Source organism: Phacochoerus africanus, chromosome 11 (genome assembly GCF_016906955.1).
Source record: "Phacochoerus africanus isolate WHEZ1 chromosome 11, ROS_Pafr_v1, whole genome shotgun sequence".
In the NCBI taxonomy this organism is placed as follows: Eukaryota; Metazoa; Chordata; class Mammalia; order Artiodactyla; family Suidae; genus Phacochoerus; species Phacochoerus africanus.
The window spans coordinates 79001611-79014331 of record NC_062554.1 but is presented as its reverse complement, the minus strand read 5'-3'; the positions used below and the strand labels follow the sequence as shown (position 1 = coordinate 79014331).

Here is a 12721-nt window from a genome sequence, read left to right as displayed (position 1 = left end):
GGGCAGAAGATCTAAACAGACAATTCTCCAAAGACATACAGATGGCCAAAAAACATATGAAAAGATATTCAATATCACTCATTATTAGAGAAATGCAAATCAAAACCAATATGAGGTACCACCTTACAAAAGCCAGAATAGCCATCATCAAAAAGTTTACCAACAGTCAATGCTGGAAAGGGTGTGGAGAAAAGGGAACACTAGTACACTGTTGGTGAGAATGTAAATTGGTGTAACCACTGTGGAAAACACTATGGAAATTCCTCAGAAAACTAAAAATAGAATTACCACTTGATCCAGCAATCCCACTCATGGGCCTCTCTCCAGAGAAAACCATGACTGGAAAAGACACATGCACTCCATTGTTCATTGCAGAACTATGTACAATAGCCAGGACATGGAGACAACCTAAATGTCCATGGACAGAGGAGTGGATAAAGAAGAAGTGGTACATATACACAACAGAATATTACTCAGCCATTAAAAGGAAAGAAGGGCATTTGCAATAACATGGATGGACTTAGAAATTATCACGCTAAGTGAAATTAGCAAGACACAAACAACATATGCTATCAGTTGCATGTGGAATCTGAAAAAAAGGACACAATGAACTTTGCAAAACAGATATTGACTCATGGATATTGAAAAACTTATGGTTTCCAAGTGAGACAGGTTGCGGGGTGGGGGCATGCGCTAGGCATTTGAGTAGGAAATACTATAAAATTTGGTTGTTATGTTTGTTGTCCAAGTATAACCGTAATAAAATTCTTTGATTAATTTAAAACAAACTTAAAAGCAATTAAAAAAGACAATATGTGGAATATTAGAATATAATTTCAAACAATGTAACCAACAAGGGCATAATCTCCAAAATATACAAACAACTCAAAAGCTAAAGAGCAAACAACCCAATGAAAAATGGCATTTCACCAAAGAAGGCATACAAAGGGCCAAAGCACATGAAAAAATGCTCAACGTCACTAATTATTAGAGAAAAGTAAATTGAAACTACAATGAGGTACCACTTCACACCAGTCATAATGGCCATCGTTAACAAGTCAACAAATAACTAATGCTGAAGAGGGTATGAAGAAAAAGGTACCCTCCTTCACTGTTGGTTGGTATGTAAATTGGTACAGCAACTATGGAAAACAATATGGAGGCACCTCCGAAACCTAATATAGAACTACCATATGACCCAGAAATCCCTCTGCTGGGCATATATCTGGACAAAACATTCCTTGAAAAAGATACATGTACCCAAATGTTCGTAGCAGCACTATTCACAATAGCCAAGACTTGGAAATAACCTAAATGTCTATCAATAGATGAATGGATTAAGAAGATGTATATATACACAATGGAATACTACTCAGCCATAAAAAGAACAAAATAATGCTATTTGCAGTAAAATGGATGGAACTAGAGACTCTTACACTAAGTGAAGTCAGAAAGAGAAAGACCATATGATATCACATATCTGGAATCAAATATGTGGCACTAACAAACATATCTACCAAAAAGAAACAAAGTCATGGACTTGGAGTCAGACTTGTGGTTGCCAAGAGGGATGAGGAGGGAGTAGGATGAACTGGGAGCTTGGGATTAGTAGATGCAAACTATTGCACTTGGAGTGGATAATGTCCTGCTGTATAGTACAGAGAACTATATGTAGTCACTTGTGATGGAACACAATGGAGGATAATGTGAGAAAAAGAATGAGTATACACACACACACACACACACACACACAAACACAATACTATATATATAGTAAATAAAAATTTTCTATATACATTAGAAATATAGAAAATTTCTATTATAATTAGAAATGTATTTTAATATAATAGAAAAATAAAAATCTTAAAAAATTAAATAAAATTACTGGTTCTTTCATATACTTAAATATAATATATATATATAATATATATCACACAATGCAAGGGGTATTAAAAACAATCAATGATAGGAGTTCCCACTGTAACTCAGTGGGTTAAGGTCCCAGTGTTATTTCTTTAAGCTTATGGGTTAGATCCCTGGCCTTACTCAGTAGCGTAAGAATCTTGCATTTGCTGCAAGCTGTGTCTTATAGGTCACAGATGCAGCTCAGATCCACTGTTGCTGTGTCTGTGGCACGGGCCCCAGCTGCAGCTCCAATTCTACCCCTGGCTCAAGAACTTACATGTACTGCAGGTATAGCCACAAAATTAAACAACAACAACAACAAATCTGGAGTTCCCATCGTGGCGCAGTGGTTAACAAATCCGACTAGGAACCATGAAGTTGCGGGTTCGATCCCTGGCCTTGCTCAGTGGGTTAATGATCTGGCGTTGCCGTGAGCTGTGGTGTAGGTTGCAGATGCGGCTCGGATCCCATGTTGCTGTGGCTCTGGTGTAGGCCGGTGGCTACAGCTATGATTGGACCCCTAGCCTGGGAATCTCCATATGCCGCAAGAGCGGCCCTAGAAAAGGCAAAAAGACAAAAAACAAAACAAACAAACAAAAAATCTGGTTCTTCTAGACATAGTAGAAAGTATATTTGGGTAAAAATTAGTTGAATCTGGTGTAGCCCTTGGGTAAATGAATCTATACATATTTTATGCCTGTTTTTTGCATTGCTAAAATAAAGTTATGATGGGAACTGAAATTCTGTGTCAGAGTTCTAAAGTACAGTCTTTGAGAAGAAACTTTGTAAAAGAGAACCAAATCATCTCTGAACTATTATTATTCAATATTTTAGTTCAGCCGTTAAAAATGACATTTTTTTCTGAGGAAAATGCATTTTGGGTGATTTTTCTATTTCCTGTATAATCAGAGTCGAATCTTTTAAAATTCACTAAATTTGATATTAGACTCTATAAATTTTATCTAGACTTTTCATTGATTGTAGTTTACAGTTTTTATACTAATTATTCTATATGTTTGGGCACATTGCAATCTGAGTAGCATGAAAGTAAAATAATCCTTGGAATGAGAGTTGATAGTATCTTAATCTTGATGGCGTAGAGAACTTTAGACATGTTGATTACTGATGGCAAACTTATATTTTTTAAATTAAAGTGAAGATAATTTACAACATTGTACCAGTTTTTACTGTACAGCATAGTGATTCATTCATACATTCTTTTTCTCATACCATCTTCCATCATGTTCTATCCCAAGAAATTGGATATAGTTCCCTGTGCTATATACAGTGGGATCTCATTGCTTATCCATTCTAAATGTAATAGTTTGCATCTATCAACCCCAAACTCCCCATTCATCCAATTCCCTCCTTCCTCCCCTTTGGCAACCACAAATCTATTCTCTGTTTGTTAGCCTGTTTCTGTTTTGTTGATAGTTCATTGGTGCCATAACTTAGATTCCACATATAAGTGATATAATATGGTATTAGCCTTTCTAACTTGCTTCACTTAGTATGAGAATCTCCAGTTGTATCCATGTTGTTGCAAATGGCATTATTTTGTTCTTTTTTTATGGCTGAGTAGTATTCCATTGTATATATGTGCCATAACCCTTAATACATTCATCTTTTGATATACATTTAGGTTGTTTCTGTCTCTTGGCTATTGTGAATTGTGCAGCTATGAACATACAGGTGCATATATATTTTTGAATTGTAGTTTTGTCCAGATATATGTCCAAGAGTGGAATTGTTGGATCCTATGGTAATTCTATATTCAGTTTTCTGAGGAACCGCCATATTGTTTTCCAGAGTATTTGTACTGTTTTTACTTTACTGCCAAAAGTGAAAGGAGGTTCCTTTTCTCCACACCCTCTCCAGCATTTATTTGTTGACTTGTTAATTATGTCCATTTAGACTGGTATGAGATGGTACCTCATTGTAGTTTTGATTTGTTTTTCTGTAATAATTAGTGATGTTGGGCATCTTTTCATGTGCCAACTGGCTATCTGTATGTCTTTGGAGAAATGTCTCTTTAGGTCTTCTGATCATTTTTTGATTGGGTTGTTTGTTTTTTTGCTGCTGTTGAGTTTGTGTGTTGTTTGCATATTTCGGAGATTAGGCCCTTGTTGGTTGCATTGTTTACAAATGTTCTCTCCAATATTGTGGGTTATCCTTTTTTTCCTTCACTGTGCAAAAGCTTTTGAGTTTAATTAGGTCCTACTGGTTTATTTTTTTATTGTCATTATTCTAGGAGGTGAATCAAAGAAGATATTGCTGTCATTTATGTAAAAGAATATTCTGCCTATGTTTTACTCTAGGAGTTTTAGAGTATCTGTCCTTACATTTTTGTCTTTAACCCATTTTGAATTTATTTTTGTGTATGGTGTTAAAAGGCTGTTCTAATTTCATTCTTTTACATGTAGCTGTCCAGTTTTCCCAACACTACTTACTGAAGAGACTTTCTTTCCTTCACTGTATGTTCTTGCCTATTTTGTCACAGATTAGGTTACATACATGCTTCAGTTTCTTTCTAGGCTTTCTATTTTATTCCATTGATCTATATTTCTGTTTTCATGCCAGTAGCACACTGTTTTGATGACTGTAGCTTTGTCGTATAGGCTGAAGTAAGAGGTCCTAATTCTGCCAGTTCTGATTGTCTTTTTCAATATTGCTTTAGTTATTTGTGGTCTTTTGTGTTCCCATACAAATTTTAAAATATTTTGTTCTAGTTCTGTGAAGAATGTCATTGGTATGTTGATAGGGATTGCTTTAGATCTGTAGATTGCCTTGGGTAATACAATCATTTTAACAATACTGATTTTTTTCAATTCAGGAATATGGTATTATCTTTCCATGTGTGTGTCATCTTTGATTTCTATCATTAGCATCTTATACTTTTCAGAGTACAGATCTTTTGTCTCTTTAGATAGGTTTATTCCTAGGCATTTTATTCTTTTTTTTTTTTTTTTGTCTTTGTTAGGGCCGCTCCTGTGGCATATGGAGGTTCCCAGGCTAGGGGTCTAATGGGAGCTATAGCCACTGACCTACGCCACAGCCACAGCAACACAGGATCCAAGCCATGTCTGCAACCTACACTACAGCTCACAGCAACGCTGAATCATTAACCCTCTGAGCAAGGCCAGGGATCGAACCCACAACCTCATGGTTCCTAGTCAGATTTGTTAACCACTGAGCAACGACGGAAACTCCAGCATTTTATTCTTTATGGTACAGTGGTAAATAGGATGGTTTCCCTACTTTCTCTTTATGATCTTTTATTTTTAGTATATAGAAATGCCAGAGATTTCTGTGTATTAATTTTGTATCCTGCAACTTTACCAAATTCATTGATGAACTCTAACAGTTTTCTGGTAGTGAAGCCACAATTTGGTTCTTTGAAAAGATCAACACAGTTGATAAACCTTTAGTCATCAAGAAAAAAAAAATCATCAAGAAAAAAAGGGAGAGGGTTCAAAAGAATAAAATTAGAAATGAAAAATGAGAAGTTACAACTGACACCACAGAAATACAAGGGATCATAAATAACTACTATAAACAACGATATGCCAATAAAATTGACAACCTAGAAGAAATGAACAGAGTCTTACAAAGGTATAACCTACAAAGACCAAACCAGGAAGAAATAGAAAATATGAAGAGACCAATCACAAGTACTGAAATTGAAAAAGTGATTTAAAAGTCTCCAAAAAACAAAAGTCCAGGACGCAATGGTTTCACAGGCAAATTCTATCAACATTCAGAAATGGTTAACACCTCTTCTTCTGAACTCTTCCTAAAAACTGCAGGAGGAACACTCCCCAGCTCATTCTATTAGGCCACCTTCACCCTAACACCAAATCAGAAAGATAGCACAAAAAAAAGATTACAGTCCAGTATCACTGATCAACATGGATGCAAAAGTCCTCAACAAAATATTAGCAAACCAAACCCAACTATATATGTATCTAAATCTCATTTGATACACCATGATCAAATGAGATTTATCCCAGGGATACAAGGATTCTTCAGGATATGCAAATCAGTGTGATATACCAACATTAACAAACTGAAAACTATATGATCATCTCAATAGACGCAGAAAAAGATTTTGACAAAATTTATCACCTGTTTCTGATAAAAATTCTCCAGAAAGAGGGCATAGAGAGAACTTATCTCAGTATAATATACCACAAACTATGACAAACCCACAGCTAACATCTTTTCAATGGTGAAAAACTGAAAGCATTTCTGCTAAGATCAGGAACAAGACAAGGATATCAACTTTCACTACTGTTATTCAACACTGTTTTGGAAGTCCTGACCATGGCAATCAGAGAAGAAAAAAAAATAGAAGGAATCCAAATTGGGAAAGAAGAATTAAAAACTATCACTGTTTTTAGACAACACACTAATATACCTAGACAATTCTAAAGACACTGATGGCAAGTTTAAATGTGACAAGGAAATTTAGTAGGTCGGAAACATTTGCCAAGTTTATGGTGTTTTTAATTTATTCTAACATATTTCAGATAGACAGTTATACATTTACAGTTCATTAATGTCTGGGTAAATTGAACTCCTAAATCAGGAACATATACCACAAAGGTGGTCAGTTAACTTTATATTGAAAAGGAGCAAATCCTGAGAAATCCTTTGAATTGGGTACTTTCCATTATCCATTTTTGGAGATGGATTACCTGAGGGACTGAGGGATTAAGGTACTTATCCCAGGTGGCAGAATCAGGGGGTTGTGGAGCTGCTGTTTGAACCTGGATAATTTTTTTCCAGAGTCTTTGCTTTTAGTCACTTAGAGAATATGATTTCTCTAATCTAGTCTCAAGATTGTCTAACATATATTTAGTAGGGATATGATCTCACATGGGTTTTTGCTGTGGTTTGGGTGAAGATGAAATATCCTCCATATATACCCTAATTTAATTCCTGGTGCCAACCATCAAGAGTTGTCTGACTTGGGGCTAATTGCTAACGTTTCTGAGATTTTTCCTCATACATAATATATGGACAGAACCATAACTTTCAGAGAGTTAATGCAATGTTTAAGCATAATGAAACATGTCAAATGGTAAGTACAGATTTCTTTTAATAATATTGGCTATTAAGAATTACCATTTACCCATCCTTTGGAGATTCACATATCCAAAGGCTGATTTTGCCCTTTAATTACCTAATGTATCTTATATAAGTCCACTTATATAAGAATAAGCCCTGACAGTTAGCTTTTCTTTTTGTTGTATAAGTGCCTGACCTAAGTTTTGATTTCCAAGGTATTCACTTCAGAGACGACTATCTCCAATAACAACAGCATTGCCAGACATACCTAGAAAAGAGCCAGGTGGTTCCTTGCCCCCACCCTTTACTTAAAAGATCTTGGATGATTTTGATAACTGATCATTTTAGGAGGCTTGTTTTTTCTCTTCTTGTGGATTAAATACCTGATCTTGTGTTTTAAATTCACCAATAATGTCCATTTAATGTGAGTCCATTAAATACTAGGTCCTCACTCTCAACCTCAATAAAACTGGATCCTCAGGCCTTCCTCACTTGCCCCCCTTCCCCAACCTCCTGCCTCATGACTTTGCTATGTGGCCATAGGTGTGCCATGTAATTTTCTGGACCTGTAAGTAATAAACCGAAGGAAGATGAGAAAGGAGGTAATGTGCTCTTTCCTTACACCTTTTCCCTTTTGCCTATAAAAGCCTTCTACTTTGTACAGCTCTTCAGAGCTCCTTTCTCCTTGCTAGATGGAATGCTGCCTGATTCATGAATCATTCAATTAAGCCAATTAGATCCTTAAAATTTACTCCGTTGCATTTTGTTGTTTAATAGAAGATAACTTAGTCCATTTTAAATGTACTTTCTATTTCAAGCTTATTGACATGCACTAATTCAATTAGTCATTGAGTAAATATTTATAGTGGACTTCCTAAAATGCCAAATACTCTGCTCAGTAAATTACTATACTCAGGATACAGTAGTAAACAGAGTTTACTTGGCCCATGCGCTAAAGCAAAGTACATTCTACTGGGAATATGTACATTAGATAAATTAGTAAACAGTGATTTTATTAAATGTATGATGAGTTACGACAAGGAAAACTATGAGGTACAGTGGAAGTGTGCAATGGAGGAAAATAACTCAATTTTTAGATTGGGAAAATCTTTCCTAAGGATTTTACATTTAAACTAGACTTGAATTATGAGTAAGAGTTGATGAGATGAAGAGCGAGGCAAAACCTTTCCTACAAGGTTTCAAAGTGTGACTGACATCAAAATGGTATAAGTGTAGGAAATATCTTTATTACCACTGACTACTTGGGAATATTTTAAAGTATATGTCAGAAATTTTGGAAAATTGCTACCAAATATAATATGGACTCTGTGATTTTCTATGTGTGAAGTGAAAGTTATTCTGGTGAACAGTGGAGAGGAACCAGTATAATACTTGAAGTTGAGGTAAAGGTAGAATTTAGGGCAATTGGTGGATGGACATTTGATTTCCTCAACTGGTGCTGCTCTTCCACATTGGACTTTTGACTTTCACTTGTTATTGAAAGCATTTTAAGTAAACTATAGCCTTGATGACAGAGCACTTTAAAAAGCCATTTCAAGATGGGGTAAATCTTCTAGCTAATATCAGGCTAGAGAATTCACTTTTAGAAATATAAGTCAAAATTTATATGAAGCATACATTTTCTTAACACTCTTTTCCTATTCTCTAAATACTATTGAGTATCTAATTTGGCAACAAAGGGAGTAAACTTAATACAGGTCCTTGTCCTCCTTCTGGGCTTGAAAAAAAATTGAACAAGTATCTTTTTGTCTGTCTCTGACAAAACAGTCCTCAACTTCTAATATTGGTCAGACACACATCTTCCTCTCTAAAGAAGAGAAAACACAGAAAATCAATACATACACATAAAAATACACTGGCTTAGGAGTTCCCATCATGGTACAGTGGAAACAAATCCGACTAGTAACCATGAGGTTGCAGGTTTGATTCCTGGCCTTGCTCAGTGGGTTAAGGATCTGGCGTTTCTGTGAGCTGTGGTGTAGGTCGCAGGCATGGCTGGGATCTGGCATCGCTATGGCTGTGGCGTAGGCCAGCAGCAACAGTTCCAATTAGACCCTTAACCTGGGAACCTCCATATGCCATTGGTGCGGCCCTAAAAGGCAAAAAAAAAAAAAAAGCACTGACTTATGACTGATTCTTTTTTGTTTTGCATTGTTTTTTTTAATCTATAATGAACATGTATTATTATTTCAAAATAAAGAAAATTCTATCTTCATAAAAAACTCCCTTATACTTAAAATAGATTTAATTATTTTTTTTAAAATATCAAAATTCACTAATTTTACAGATTTTTTTTCCCTAAAGTTTATTATTAGGTGTCTATTAGCTTCCAGTACATGCCCAGCACTCCCAGGAAAATGCAGTTTATGAATATATAGGGAAATCTTTAGGATTATATTTGCATATAGTGGAACACTAAAAAGAACAAAGTAAAAGTGACTTAGAAAAGACAAATATGTTCCTTTCTCTATCACATAATAGGTAACAACAAAGTTTATTTTTCCATTATACAAATTAATTTGTAATTCAGCAATCTAGGCTTGTATGGCATTTCCACAAAGTTGTCATGGACTACTGCAGTTCACAGATCTGCACAATTCATCCTCATGATCTGAAATAGTGACTGGAACACCAGCCATTATATTGAAATTCTAAGCAAGAGGATGAAGGAAAGGAATTAAGAAGGTTATGTCCACTTCTTCTAAGGATAATTTCCAATAGGGTCACATGACACTTCCACATACAATTCACTGGCCATACTTAAAAAAGCAAGGCTGGATACTTTAGCTTAAAATACATCCAGCATTTTAATCAGGTTTCTTATTATCAAGATAAAAAAGAATAAAGAAAGTAGCAGTAGCAGTTTGCCCACACCAACAAATATATTGCTATCTCTGTTGTATAAAAGAAGAGATCCTAATGAGAATTTTCATATGTTTTTCTATATTAAGGTAATACAATTAGAATTGATATTTGCTGAGTGTCTTCTACATGTCAGAACTTGTGTCTCAGTTAATACTTGCATTATCTTGTGAGATATAATATTCTCCTTTTACATAAAACCATATTGGTGAACATGTAACTGAATGCAGTTTGCCTCTTCCAGAGGCTGTGTTTAATCAATGTGGTATATTACTCCCTAAAGACATATATTGTTTCTCCTTTTCTAGGACAGCTGAGAACTGGTATTGGCTCTCAGATGCCCTCTTCTGTGCTTGGATTTATCCTAGTGAGAATTCTCCTCATTTCCAGCTTCTTTTTTGGGTAGTCCAATTGAAAAAGCAAGTAAGACCTATGATGAACTAGGATTAGAAATTCATTGAGGACAACTATTAATTTTTATTAGATCAGCCAACATATTAGTAGAGAAGACTGCCTGCTGGAATAGTTTCTCTCAATTTGAGCTGAATAATCTGGTTAAACTTTCACTTCATCAAAATGGTGCAAAAAGTCTGAGCATACACAGCTAAGTTGGTGCTGTGGAGAATAAACTGTACCCTTTTATCTATAGGATGAGTAAAATTGAATACTTATTTTCTGTTTTACTATTTAGAATTCAATTTTGAATTCAAGACATACTCATATCTTAGAAAAAATAAAAAGGAAAAGAAAATTTGTATTCCCCTTGGACAATGTATCAGACTGTGCCTTATCCAAGGAGGCTTTTACTTTCTGCTCTCTCCTTAAGAGGCAGCTCCTCATAATTGATTGTAGACCCAGTAGACATCTGCTGGTTGGACCTGAACACCTGAAGTACTAGCTTTTACACACTGGCATCCACTTTTCAAAAACATACAAATAAAGTGACCACTACATTTCTACTTACCTCTTTTTCAAGTGGTGAAAATATTCCATTTAGAGTCAATCACATATATCAAGTCAAGTCCCACTTTAAGTACATATGGCCTATAGAAAAACACTGTTTATTTAAAGTCTACTTCCTTTCTATCTTCCATAACTACCTCTCTGACTAAATTAAGTAGTCAATTCTGGCAAAACTTTCCAGTTTTTACCTCTATGGGTATGACTTTCACTTTATGTGAAGCTTACGGCCACTGCTTGTCAATATCAGTTTTGCTTCTGGAGTGTACTCAACCCTTCCCTATGGCATTGTGGAGTTCTGCCTGGAAGAAGACACAGTCCTTATCCTGGAGAGCATAATAAGCCAATGTGATAATTTAAATGTGAGCATTAAAGCACTATTAGAAAAAAACAGATGAGATCAACGTGATCAGAGACAAACAGCTAAAACATTAAAACAAATACAGCAGACGAGAAACATGAAACAACGAGGGAAGTGAAAAGAATCGTGGTAGCTCCAGTTCATTGGTGGGATAAACTTGCAATTAATATTAATATTATGCTTGTATATGGTGGTTATGTACGTGATAACTGCAATGCTTGTCATCTGATAATGATTGGCCCAACTAAAGATTTATGCATCTTGACCTGTCACTGTGATTGAACTGAAACTCAAATGCCATGATTGAACTGAAATACACTGACTTTCTCACCAGTGGTTTATTTTATTCACAAGCAGATTCAAGTCCATTCTTCCTTGGAGTTCCCGTCGTGACGCAGCAGAAACGAATCCGATTAGGAACCATGAGGTTGCAGGTTCAATCCCTTGCCTCGCTCAGTGGGTTAAGGGTCCTGCATTGCCATGAGCTGTGGTGTAGGTTGCAGATGTGGCTCATATCCTGCATTTCTGTGGCCGTGGCGTAGACTAGCAGATACAGCTCTGATCTGACCCCTAGCCTGAGAACCTCCATATGCCACAGGTGCAGCCCTATAAAGGAAAAAAAAAAAAAAGTTCATTCTTCCAAATTCATGGGCATTCTCCCCAGAACTCTTTTTAACATGTATCACCAAGGTGAGATATAGATGAAATGCACATGGAGGAAATAATCAGGCACTTGACCTCACGTCTGATGATGTGTTTAATGGTTTCAGAGACCACATAGGCTATAAAAGCTACTTCAAAATTTACTTTTTTTCCCTTAGACAATTCACTTGTTCTGGGAGCATTCACAGAGACCACCTCTGGTAATTGCTTCAAAGGACCAAAAGTTATGGTCACAACTGTTCTTAGAATGAGTCTTTCTGGTTCCCTGTACTTACAAACACATTTAAGGGTACTTAATGAATAACCTCTTACTGATGTTCCACCCTTTCATTACCACCTGGGCTTAGAAGCAAAAGACATAAAGGTAAGAGTTATTTCCTTACTGATTCAGCCCAACCCTTCAATAGCAGTGGCACTTTGTAGATGGCATCTATCAGTGGGAGGAAAATTATACCTTAGGTCATTTTAGGCAGCACAGACCATAAAATGAAACACTATAAAAATCCTTGGGTTTATAATAGTACCATGTCATAAATTCTCCCTGTGGAGAGACAGAGCTGGTGCCTGCTTTACATTTATAATGTACACAGTGGAACAATGTGCTAAGAATATCCTAATTCAGGAATTATTCTTCCTATATTATTAAAGAAATCACTTAAGTGGTTGGGCACATGGGTTTTGGATCTCACTGTGGGAGTCTTATAGAGAAAACACACCACATAAACACACATACACACATGCACACACACACATGTAAATAATTCAATAAGATGTAGCCTATTTTAAATTTAAAACAAGTTTCCCAGTTTAGAGAATCCAAATCATCAATTTGTCTTGAGTGAGGAAATAAGAAAACCATCATGCTGGCTTCACAATGAA

General features: G+C 35.8%; 1 long non-coding RNA gene across 1 annotated transcript in view; it reads left to right on the top strand.

Moving 5' to 3' along the window:
- The window catches only part of LOC125111976 (uncharacterized), a 40641-nt gene extending 29108 nt beyond the window's left edge, over positions 1-11533 (top strand). Inside the window, exon 3 of the long non-coding RNA XR_007130998.1 lies at positions 10167-11533. This is a non-coding gene — a long non-coding RNA (uncharacterized LOC125111976). The remainder of the gene's footprint in view (positions 1-10166) is intronic.
- Positions 11534-12721: the final 1188 nt, after the last annotated feature.